The sequence below is a fragment of the Doryrhamphus excisus genome, chromosome 23 (genome assembly GCF_030265055.1).
Source record: "Doryrhamphus excisus isolate RoL2022-K1 chromosome 23, RoL_Dexc_1.0, whole genome shotgun sequence".
In the NCBI taxonomy this organism is placed as follows: Eukaryota; Metazoa; Chordata; class Actinopteri; order Syngnathiformes; family Syngnathidae; genus Doryrhamphus; species Doryrhamphus excisus.
The window spans coordinates 5698206-5710467 of NC_080488.1; positions in this window are offsets into that span (position 1 = coordinate 5698206).

The window sequence follows — 12262 nt, forward strand, 5'->3', positions numbered from 1 at the left end:
ACCTCATTATGTATTCAAGGCTGTGGTTGTAAACTTTTGATTTCACTTTAATGGTTGGTTGCAATAAATTGCCTACTTATAATTTATTTTGTTCTCCATACCCATTTTTCGTATTAACATTTTTATCACAACTATATTATGAGGAAATATTATGTAATTTTTGTGGCTTAAAGTTGAAATATAGAAAAAATCTATTTTTAATGGTAATATGACAAACAAGCCGTGCCAGTAGCTCCTAAAAACTTTTGAATTATGTCTCCAAAGACTTTATTCATTTATTCAACTCCTATACCCACTAAATTTGAAAGTGTTGTTCACTGTAGTCAGGAAGTATTTTGGGATTGTGACCAGATCACAGCGGAGTGGGCATGCCCAGAGGCGGACCGTGGGTAGAATAAATCAACACAGACCGTTTGGCGGGATGCACAAATCCAAGGAAATACAGCTGGAATAGGGGCAGATGTTGGAAGATCCAGAAAGCTTTCTTTGTGGGTTAGCGTGTGTAGCTGTTTCACAACTCAATACAAAGGCCCCAAAAAATTAGTGACACAGAGTGACCCGTGTGGAATGCTACATGTCACCACAGTGTCTTTGAATGCATCTTTTGAATGCCTTATATTTGTGTTTATGTTAATTTAGACAATTATAAGGATTGAAAAGGCTTCATTTAGGCAGAAAAATAAAAGTACATTGAATATTTGCCAATAATAGACCTTATTCAATTACAAAGTGATGATTTATTAATTAATATAGGCCTAAATTTGAAAAAAAACCAAAACATTTTAGAGTGAAGTCTAAAGTGGAAATTACGGTACACCTCAAGTTGAAGAAGAACTTCACTCCCAACTAGGAGGGAGCAGCTCCCATCAGATGTCCAGCCAACAGTGCTGCATTTTGATTCTTGCATTTTCCATTACCGTTTTACTTGTATGGTATTTTTTCATCTGCTTGTCCAGCACATGGGAAAGAACATATGTCTGTGTAAAGGTGATTTGGTTGCCTTTTGTGGTTCTAAAATGTATGTATTTCTTATCCACTGGTACTATTCGGTGCAAGGATCCATGTCTTTGTTATGTTTTGTTCTAATTAATTTCTAAACAGCATGCAAATTGAAGGTTTCACTATAAACAATATCAATTTTGTTATTTGCATAACTCATTATAGTGAAAATTGAGTTGGGTGGCTCTTTTGACCTTGAGCTCTTTTAGAATAAACTTTCACACACAGAACTTTTACAAATTGAAGGTTAACAACCAAAACCTGTAAAGGGAAGTGGCCACTTTTCAGGTGCAAAGAAAATGGTATATAGTAGATCCCAGCACATCCGCGATTCTCACAGCCGTGCAAATATGTGATAATACAGGCAAAAAGGTTGGACGACATAAATTCCCTCAAAGATCCAGAGGGTTAAGGAACAAAAAAGAGTCAAAAACAAGAGCAAAAAATGTCACCAGTCTGTCAAGACAATTGTATGAATGTTGTTACTGGTACAGTCCAGATGGAATCTGTGATCGAAGGATTTTAAGAAGAAAAAAAACATTTTCAAAAGCCTCGTCTCCTTAAAGCCACAACATTTTTGTACGAGAGTACCAAACACGCAACACTGAAAGGTTTACTCTCTGATGAGAAAAAAAGGTAACTGTAACAATCTTTCAGCATTACTGGCATGATAAGGAGATCCCACCTGAGTTCGGCACAGTATAGGGGGCGCCATCATGATCCGGGGTGCTTTTTCCTTCAATTCAACAATGGAGCTTCAGGTTGTGCAGAGGCCTGCATTCATGACTGAATGCCCTCCTCTGTGAGGTAATGACTGGGGTTTCTAACCGGACAAGGCTGCTTTTTTGTCTCACTGCCATTTCTTCATTTTACCTCCTTAAAATCCAATGCTGTGAATTGTAAATTATTGCAATTTTTCAGCAGGTCTTCACATTTCAGAAGCATATGTAGTAGTTTCATTGTAAATACTATTCCCCACTACATTGCACCAAGCACACAATATTATGCTGCGGACAAGCAGACAAGCACTTTGTCATTGTGGTATTTCAACTGTGAGCCCTGAATAGACCGTCACCACACCAGAGCTTTGAATATTTCCTCCACCGAAACAAAGGTGACTGAGCTCTTGTTACACACCATGAGTGAAGGTGTGTGTGAGAGTGTTAATGTGACACGAGGGGCCACCTGAGCTCTTCCTGCTAAGCTGGGGTCAATGCCATCAATAAACATGCTGCAACACACACAAACACTGTATCAGTATCAGGTTGTGGTTCACTTGATCTCAATGTGTGCGTGCATGAGTTGGTCACCTTCGGTACACACACATACATGATATCCCTCTAGCGTCTACAAACATATACTGTAAATAAAATAGTTTATTTATAGGATTTCTATCTAAGTGTATTTATATGAATTCCTGCCTTTCAGGTGCATAAACCTTGTTGGCATTCCATTCACGTGTACAATAGACAAGATACTTGATACAAAAGACTTATTTCCTGCACATCCTGCCTCTGTCTCTGCAAGCCTCAGCTAACATCCAGGGCCCGTATTCAAAAAACATCCAAATGTAAAAATAAATTTGAATGACATCACACTTACAAAAACAATTCCTAGAAAAGATTTTCGAGATAATTTTTACTTGCAACGATGAAAGTTATTCACAAAGCATCTTAGGCCTTAAGAGTGCTCCTAAGGTGGGAAAATGTAAGTAGTGAGTGGTGAAGACGACTTTTAAAAAACCGAAGAGTGCCCTAAACAGACAAGATGGAATTAAGAGAGATATTCTTTGTACTATAATTCCTGAGATTATTTACTTGGAATTTTTAAGCTAAGCTAAGCCTCTCGCCCAAAGTCAGTTGGGATAGGCTACCGAAGTACGAGGTGATATGACCATCCAATGACATAATGGGTACCATAGTAAGTGTCAATATAGTGATATATATAGCACATCATGACTGGTTCAAGACTCTTCATCCTTGTATTTAGCAAACATCAACTGCTTGTATTGTTTCTTGAATTGGCTCATCGTTGTGCATTGTTTGAGGTCCTTACTCAATCCATTCCATAGTTTGATTCCACATACTGAAATGCTATGGCTTTTTAACGTAGTCCTAGCATAGAAGTGTTTCAAATGTAGTTCTTCCCTGAGATCATATTTCTCCTCCTCCTTTCTCCTCCTCCTTTCTCCTCCTTACTGACCATTTTTGCAGTACATTTAGCAAGTGACGATTGCTTTTATAGTTATTACCCCATATTTCCACACAATAAGTTACTAGATATGGTGGAACCAGAGAGCAAGAAAGAGTGTGGAGTGATTTCTGATTGAGAACAAATTTTGCTTTGTTCAATATTTATTTTTTCTTGCCACCTTATGTTTTATATTTGTAATATGAGGTTTCCAGCTCATATTTTCATCTATTGTGATCCCCAGAAATGTATTTTCCTTCACCCCTTCAATGTCAACACCGTCTATTTGTATTTGCTGGTGCGTGTCCTTAACAGCATGATTTTAGTTTTACTTAGGTTCAAGGACAATCTATTATTTTCAAACTATCTTTTTAATATGACCATTTCTTCTCTGACCTTTCGAATGATTTCGTCTGTGCTCCCTTCGGAACAAAAAGCAGTGGTATCATCCGCAAATAATACTGGCTTTTAGTCTTTCGTGACTTTGGAGATGTCATTGATGTACAAGTTGAACAATTTTGGTCCCAGTATTGACCCCTGGGGAACTCCGCATGTAATATATGAACTTGCAGATGTGTATTCTCCTAGCTTTACATATTGCGACCCCTCAGCTAAGTAACTTTTGACCCAGTTCAGAACTAATCCTCTTATTCTGTATTTTTCTAATTCAGTTATTAGAATGTCATGATTGATTGTATCAAAGGCTTTTGTCAAAGCCATGAATACTGCGGCTGCACACTTCCTATGATCTATAGTGTTAGTGATTTCCTCCGTAATTTTGATCAGTGGCATGGAGGTAGAAATGTTCTGTATCCATACTGACTTTGTAGTAATTTGTTCATATTAATAAATTTATCCATAAAATCATTTTGGAGAATTGTGGTAGTAAGGAGATTTGTACATCGGTGTTTGTCTCCATTTTTAAAAATTGGAACAACCTTAGCTGTTTTCATTTCTTGGGGAAATCTTCCAGTATGAAAAGATGAATTACTGATGTGGTTCTACAATCTTGTTGATTGATTGATTGATTTTGAATCCATTAAAATCAGTTGATGTTTTTGCTTTACAATTTTTGACAATGTCAATAAGTTCCTTTTTTGTTACATCTAGAATTAGGATTCCTTTCTATTGTTTCATTCCTTTCCTCCCTTGTCCTCTTTTTTGGAATCCCTTCTTCCAGTTTGGGACCAATATTGACAAAGTAGTTATTGAACTTTTCAAGTGTCTCATTCATATGATCATTATAGGTGCTTCCCACCACTAAATAATTAGGGTAGTCTTCTTGTTACTTTTCCTGATAATACTATTTAGAATGCCCCAGGTTGGTCGAATATTGTTTTTGTGCTTGTTTAATAGTTGGCTGTAATATTCCTTCTTACTAGTTGACTGTAATATTCCTTCTTACTAGTTGGCTGTAATATTCCTTCTTACTAGTTGGCTGTAATATTCCTTCTTACACACTCTTAAGATTGTAGTCAACTAATTTTTATAAGTCTTATATGTTCTTTCTGCTTCTTTAGTCTGTTGAACAATGAAATTCCTGTATAGTGTGTTCTTCTTCTTGCAAGCATTACTAAATCCTTTTGTCATCCATGGCTGGTTGTTTTTCTATTGCTCTTTGACTTTTCTCTCCAGGGACAGTTCTTATTGTACAGCTTCATATAAGTATGTAGAAAGTGTTCTTATGCTTCATCCACGTCTTTGGCACTGTACACACACTCCCATTTTTGTTCCTCTAGATCAGGGGTGCTCATTAAGTCGATCGCGATCTACCGGTTAATCGCGGAGGTGGTACTGGTCGATCGCTGGTCGATCGCGGCATGACATTAAAAAAATATCATCCTAGCATCAATGCCGTCACTTGATTGATATACAGGGCAGCCATTCAGATGACAACTGAATGTTGCCCTTCAGGCGACCAATCAAATCAAACAACGTCTCTAAGTGCAGCAGAACTTACGATGTCAGCCTATCATCCATCCCCGTTACTTGATTGACATACAGGACAACCAATCAGATGACAACTGAATTTTGACCTTTAGGTCACCGCTCATGCGTAAACAACGATGCAAAGTGCTAAGCTAGTCGACGAAGGAGCTAGACCAAGTAAAAAGGCAAAAACATATCACTTCCATACGGATATGGAATATTATACGGATATTATGATACGGATATTATCCATGACTGATAAACATTTGGAAGTGTGCTTGAGGCTGGCTATCAGCTATCAGCTACTGTCCGGACTATGCATCCCTGGCTGATTCAATTCAGTGCAAGTCATCAAAGTAAACTCAGGTAATTACAAAAAATGTTAATAGTTAATTATGTGTGTTTTGCAATATTGCTCATTTGGTTATGTAAGGTACATCAACATACATTGTACGTACAAATAATCCTCAATACATTTGAAAATAAATAGATGTTTTGCATTTTTGTAGTGGGTAGATCATTTTGACTCGGTCGTTTTAAAAGTAGCTCGCATGCTGAAAAAGTGTGAGCACCCCTGCTCTAGATCCTTCTAGAAAGCGTTAACTCTGTCCTCTGAACGTAGTCTTTGGACAGTCTTTGTAGCCTCCGTTAGTCTGTTGTTGTAATGATGGTTATAAATTGTGAACACTGGAACATGATCGCTGATGTCTTTGATTAGCTGGCCACTAGTGGTTTTGTTATCAAAGTCATCGGTGAATAAATGGATGGAGGGTTTGGAGCTTTCTGAGTGGACTTTGAGAACCTTTGTGTACGTGTGTATGCGTATGGATATTTATATATTTTTTTCCAATCATTTGACATTTGAACATGTCATGTCAGTGTCGAACTGCAGTGGCATGACATATACTAATGTGATCAGTATGCAAAGTCTGGCGAATGAGGCAAATTGTTTGGTTCTCGGTTCTTCAAGAGGCAGGATACGACTCCAATTCTTACCCAGTTCTCTCCTCATAGTCAAAGTACTGTTAAGGAGCCATGGCTGCAAAAGAGGGCCACTTATGGCTCATAGAACTTGAGTAATAGGATGTAATTAACTCTGCCTCTCTGTCGTACTTTGCCCAATGACAGAGTCACTGCATCGGAACGAGAGAGAAGCCCAGACACCCTTGAGAAAACTCATGTCATCACTTGTGTCGGCAATCTCGTTCATTCTGTCACCACCCACAGCTTTAGTTCACAGATGAGTGTTGGAATGTAATGAACTTTTAGCAGTTATGCTTTTGTCATTGTTGTACTGTGCTGCATTGTGTTAAATGTAACAGTCACACACCTCGCAAGGTCTAGGTCTTCAGTAATTAACTTTTTCCAAAATCAGATGTAAACAACTACTTAAGGTTGTTTGTGTGGTGCTATGGTAAATTGTCAGTCAAAACAACTGACAACAGTCAAATGATTAAATACACATTTGATTTTCATCTTGCTCAAGTTTAAATCAACTACAGAAAATAATGGTAACAATAACTATTGCAATAGTCCTAAATACACTTTATACTTCAGTTGTTTACATGACACCCACTTTCCATACTTGGTGAGAACATGTCACACACAGCATAAAAGCATTATTACTGTATAATTATTTTTGGACTGCGGCAATAATAAAGTAAAATGACACTACAGAGTACCCTTAAAGTCCAGACATATATAATTTACACATATGATGTCTACTTCAAGGCCTTTCTCAATCCCACTGACACACTTTTTGGATAGAGTTGATGACACAAATACACATGTCCATCAACGTGGCTGAGGAGGTCACAAAATGAGCTACGGCCTTAATTCCTGGGGGGATTTTTTTATTGGCTTGCAACACAATGTAAACAAATGAGAATAAACATACAAGAATAAAATCGTAATACGGAGGAAAAGTTATATTATGAGAATAACCACATGCTCACTCAGGAAGTGGTCCCCTGAGGCTGATCGAATTTTAATAAGCTAATAGGTAAGCTTAGAGAGAGACCAAATAATGGGATGTATTGCAGGGTCTCCGCAGTGTCAATATGGAAGGAATGGTCGCTTGCACCATCAACTTCTGGACGGATGGTGTTGTGCCAGTAAGGACTGTAAACTGCTTTGGTCAATGGCCTGAAATGTGTGAGGCTTACATTTTGTACATTATTTTAAATCAGAAATTGACTTGGATTGATCAGAAGCCACTATTATTATCCTGCTATATGTGTACTGTGTATGTGTTTGAGTGATATGAAAGACTTATTATTGAATTATTTTTAATGATCTGTGTGAAGTTGGTGACAAAAAAATAAACAAAAAAACGTCAGTGATATATACAGTATACAGCTCTCTTGTGCTTAAGATTACAACATGCATACTGCAGCATATTGAGAGGGTTGTCATATTTGACCCTCGCCATACCCGGGTCTATTTGATTATGTTCCAAATAAAGATGGCGGATGTTCTTTGCACAAATACCAAACCGAGAATCTCTGCAGAAGAATTGTACCTTTTGATTTGACCTTTGATTGTACCTTTATCAAGCTCTGTTTCTTCTGGCAGACAACCATTGTGGACCTCAGATCGAAAGGTGCTGCTCTGAAACTCTTTCCACATCAAGTGCACTACAGTCACAGCTTCCTTCACAGCTTTGACAGAAAATTGGAATGAGTAAAAAATAAAGTGCAGCCACCATAAAATAATCACAGTGTCTATAGTGCACTAAAAGCTCCTTGCGGAGACCAACAGAGGCCTTATTGTATACATACTTAGCAATGGCATCTTGCTGTAGTTTGTTAATACCACCAGGGGAGAGAGCATTTCTTTTTTCATTTTATCATTCAGACTGCAGGCATAGTCCTCATCTCTGACCTCTCCTCTAGGAATACTGCAGCGGTAAAGCATAACGTATCTGCAGGGACAGAAATCGCCTAGCTCATGTTCTGCTCAGGTGGAATACCTAATACAAGCAATATATCACAGGTTAGAGAGCATCACCACTCACAGAGTCCGTCTCTATAATAACTTTCCCACCCGTACTTCTGTCACACAAAAACACATTATATCTTCTGATTGGCTCACACAGTTCAAATCTTTAACAGGACTCACTCAAGCCACAAACAATATTTGTTCTAAAGAGAAACCCATTTCTCCTTCTGTGAAGCAATTGTTTATATTTTGCCTTGAAACTAAATTTGTCATTTTCTTACTCCATCACAAATATAGAAGAAGAGACAAGAACACAATAATCCATTCTATTATCTGAAACAATAGTTCAGGTTTGTTGACAGTATGACATCCCCATCAGCAGTGTAGTGCATCAACTGTGAGTTACCCCCCAGATGAGACTTTGGTGATGAGGAATGTAGTTCCGGGTGGGTGGGGCCACTTAAGTAAAGAGTTTGGCTTCTTCAATGTGCATTCAAAAAAGTAATACATGTGTATCATTTTTCCAGAATGCACCCCCAGTATTTAAGAAACACTGGTTTTAGGGTTAAATGGATTTCATTACATTTAATATTTATATAAAGAATTTTATTCATATAAAAGTACGGATGTAGAGATGCAGTTGAGATTTAAATTGTAATAAAACCTTTGTGAAAAGCATGTAAAAAAAACTTAAAAATCAAAATAAAAGTCACCTATGCATGTCTGTGCAAGAAAGTGATGCAAAACAACCAGCGACATTAAATTTGCTTATGCATAAATAGTATATATATGACTTTCATATGCACAGTATTATCCTGCCTGGATGCTTCCAAGCATCGTTCTGATGGACCATTTCCACTGAGACTGGTACCTGTAGCCTAAAGAGAGACTATGAATGTTTCTATTCAATAAAACTCAATTTTCAACAACTTCTTAATTGGAATATGATCGTATGTACTGTATATTGCATTATGCATTATTTATCAAGCATTACAGCAAACATGTTTAATTTAATGATCAATTATGTCCTATAATCATAACGTCCATGTGCTTTTCAATGAGAGAACTGCATCATGACTTTCATGAACTTCTCAGGAGCGGTTCATGGGAGATGAAAACAACAACACCCTGGAGTATTTCTCACACAGAATGTTTCCATACTGGCACCCGGCATATTATTCTACAGTGTGAAGTCATACATAATGTTTGCAAAACATGGTAATGGTTTAATTTTATTTGAACATTCATCAGGTTACAAGTGAGTGCATCACATAATCATAAGGTTAACATAAGGTTATTGTTAGCCTTATGCATTATTTTAGCTGTTTGAAGATGAACTATATCAGCAAGTTGAAGTATTTGTGATTTTAGAAATAAGGAGTTAGTATGTTCCCTGTAGGCGGCATTATGAATTATCCTTACTGACCTTTGTAGTACATTTAGTGAGTGAAGATTGCTTTTATAGTTATTAGCCCATATTTCCACACAATAAGTTAGATATGGTAGAACCAGAGAACAATAAACAGTGTGGAGTGACCTGGTCTTTGGTTGCCAAATCCGGTTCCTGGGACAAGGAATGTCTCTTCTCTGGTGGGGAAAGAGCCTGAACTTGTCCGAGAGGTTGAGACATAGTCGGGCTCACCTCGACCCACAGTTTGGGTTCTGGAACCAAACTCCTGGATAGGGGCTGGACCATGTTCTACTCTGGAGTTGCTGCAGGGGAGAGGCAGCGAGCTGGTGTGGGCTGATTAATAGCCCCCCGGCTTGGTGCCTCTGTGTTGGAGTCATCCCCAGTGAATGCGAGAGTCATTTCCCTACGCCTTTGGACTGGGGAAAGGGTCCTGACTGTCGTTTGTGCCTACGTGCCAAACGGCAGCTCAGAGTACCCGGCCTTCTTGGAGTCCATCAGGAGGGTGATGGAGAGCACTCCAGCTGGGGACTCCATCGTTCTACTGCCATGTGGGCAATGACGGTGTGACCTGGGGTGTGATTGGGAGGAACGGCCTCCCTGATCTGAACCTGTGTGGTGTGATGTTACTGGACTTCTGTGCGAACCGCAGTTTGAACATAGGGATGTCCATAAGTGCACTTGGCACCAGGACACCCTAGGCCGCAGGTCTATGATTGACTTTGTAGTCGTATCATCAGACCTGCGTCTGCATGTTCTGGACACGCGGGTGATGAGAGGGGCTGAGCTGTGTGATGAGTTGGATTAGATGGCGGGGGAGGATGCTGGATAGACCTGGGAGACCCAAACGGGTAGTTAAGGTGAGCTGGGAACGTCTGGCAGAGTCTTCCGTTCATCTTGTCTTCAACTCTCAACTTATTTATTCCTTGAATAAATTAAAATATTGTTTGATGTTGTCATAATTTGCGTACATGCTTCTGCAGTTTATATGAATGACTGACAATTTGTTGCTAATATTAAAACTATTATTGTATTACAGGTACACCTCGATCCGAGGTACTTGGGATGGCAGCTTCACTAGTTTGTCCCTGGGGTGAACCCTTCCCCTTGGATCTAGGCATTTTTACGGTTGCTAGGCAACGTCGTGTGTCAACGGCACATCTTCAGCATGGGAAAGTGCCACGCTGAAGATCAAAGCTGTGTCAGATTATTAATAGTTGAACTTGCTATCTCCCCAAATGGACACATGGACACGTGATGCTGAACAATTAAAAAGAGCTTTTGCAAGTGCAAAAGGTATGACATGAACAGAGGGGAAGACCAAATGTTTATATAAATGAGCCCAGTTTAATCAACAGTATTTAATATATAGCAATTATGAATAGGTGTCTGTCTAAAGGGCATTTGAAGGTACATTATATTGGATATCATCGGTCATTTTGCTGAGGCCTGACAAAGCTGTGATTGCTAAGCTCTAGTCAATGATGTGGTATATCACCAGAAGCATGGGTTAGTTGATAAACTGAGAATAGTGTCATTTGTAATTATTTTAAATGCATTATTCATTCATTTAGATTCTTAAACAGGAAAATATTAAAAACAGTCGGCTCAGCATATTTGTTGTTTTTCAGCAGATTCCTGCTTTGCGGTGCATCAATGACTACATCAGCCGGCAGAGGACGAACACAAGTAACCCAGACATACAGAAAATGAGACAAGCAGCGAATAGAAGTCTACTGAAACATGTCAGTGAATGCAGCAAGAACTGTCCATTAGGTGGTGAACATGGGACTTATGGGACACGTGTTTCAGGGTTGGAATAGTTTTTAGGTGTGGAATAGCATTCCAGGCTTTTATAAAAACAGAAGAAAATGATTCCAGTCTACAAGAAAATTTAAAAGCTGGTGATGGCAAAAGTCCATTGGTTGCCGATTAGGTGGTACAATTTGCTCTTGTGCTGGACTTGTCTATGTGAGTCCTGAGGTGTTTGTTTCATAATTCAGTGGCCAATCAAATTTATGAACATGTTATTTGGTATTTAAAAAAAAAAAAAAAGCTTTAGATCAGACCAAAAGCTTCAGGGAAGATGCAAATATCCAATACAGAATGTTTTGGGGTTTTTTTTGCACTGTGACCTGCAAAAACTCTTTGAGAGAAGCTAGCTTACATTCTGCTTTTATGACTCAGAGTGACAAAAGTTCAGCGTAGAACATTTGCATTGCAAGTGGCGTAGAACTGGAGTTACAATTTCATTCCTAACAACCTTCATGCAGAATCAAGTATGGATGTCAGGCCTGACTTTCTTAGCAATCCGGTGGACAAGTGGTTAGTAAAGCTGATCCCAAGGTCAAGAAATGCATAGTAATGAATTAATACATCCAGAGTGGAAGAAAGCCCTGATGTGATGCAACGCTTAATATAATACTTCTCTTCATGAAAACAATTTAAAGGGGCTGTGATGTGGATCAGATCTGTCCTGATTTATTTGCCAAAGAAGAGAAAACAGATCAATGGATTGTACAACAATCAAAAAGCTAGTTGACAAGAAAATGCAGTTTTAAAAGGAAGCTCAGTTAATCTCACTGTTGGTGAGCCGCAGCAGGCAGAACTAAACATCATTAGCGACTGTCATCAAAGGAAATTTCATGAGAAAATATCAGATCTGCAGAACCATGAGGCAATCAAGAAGAGTATGCAAGATGGCATTTTATTGGTTGGAGGAAGGCTCAGTTGTTAAACTATGCCAGCTGAAGCCAAGCACCCTGCAATCCTGCCCACGAATCATGGAGTGGCTTA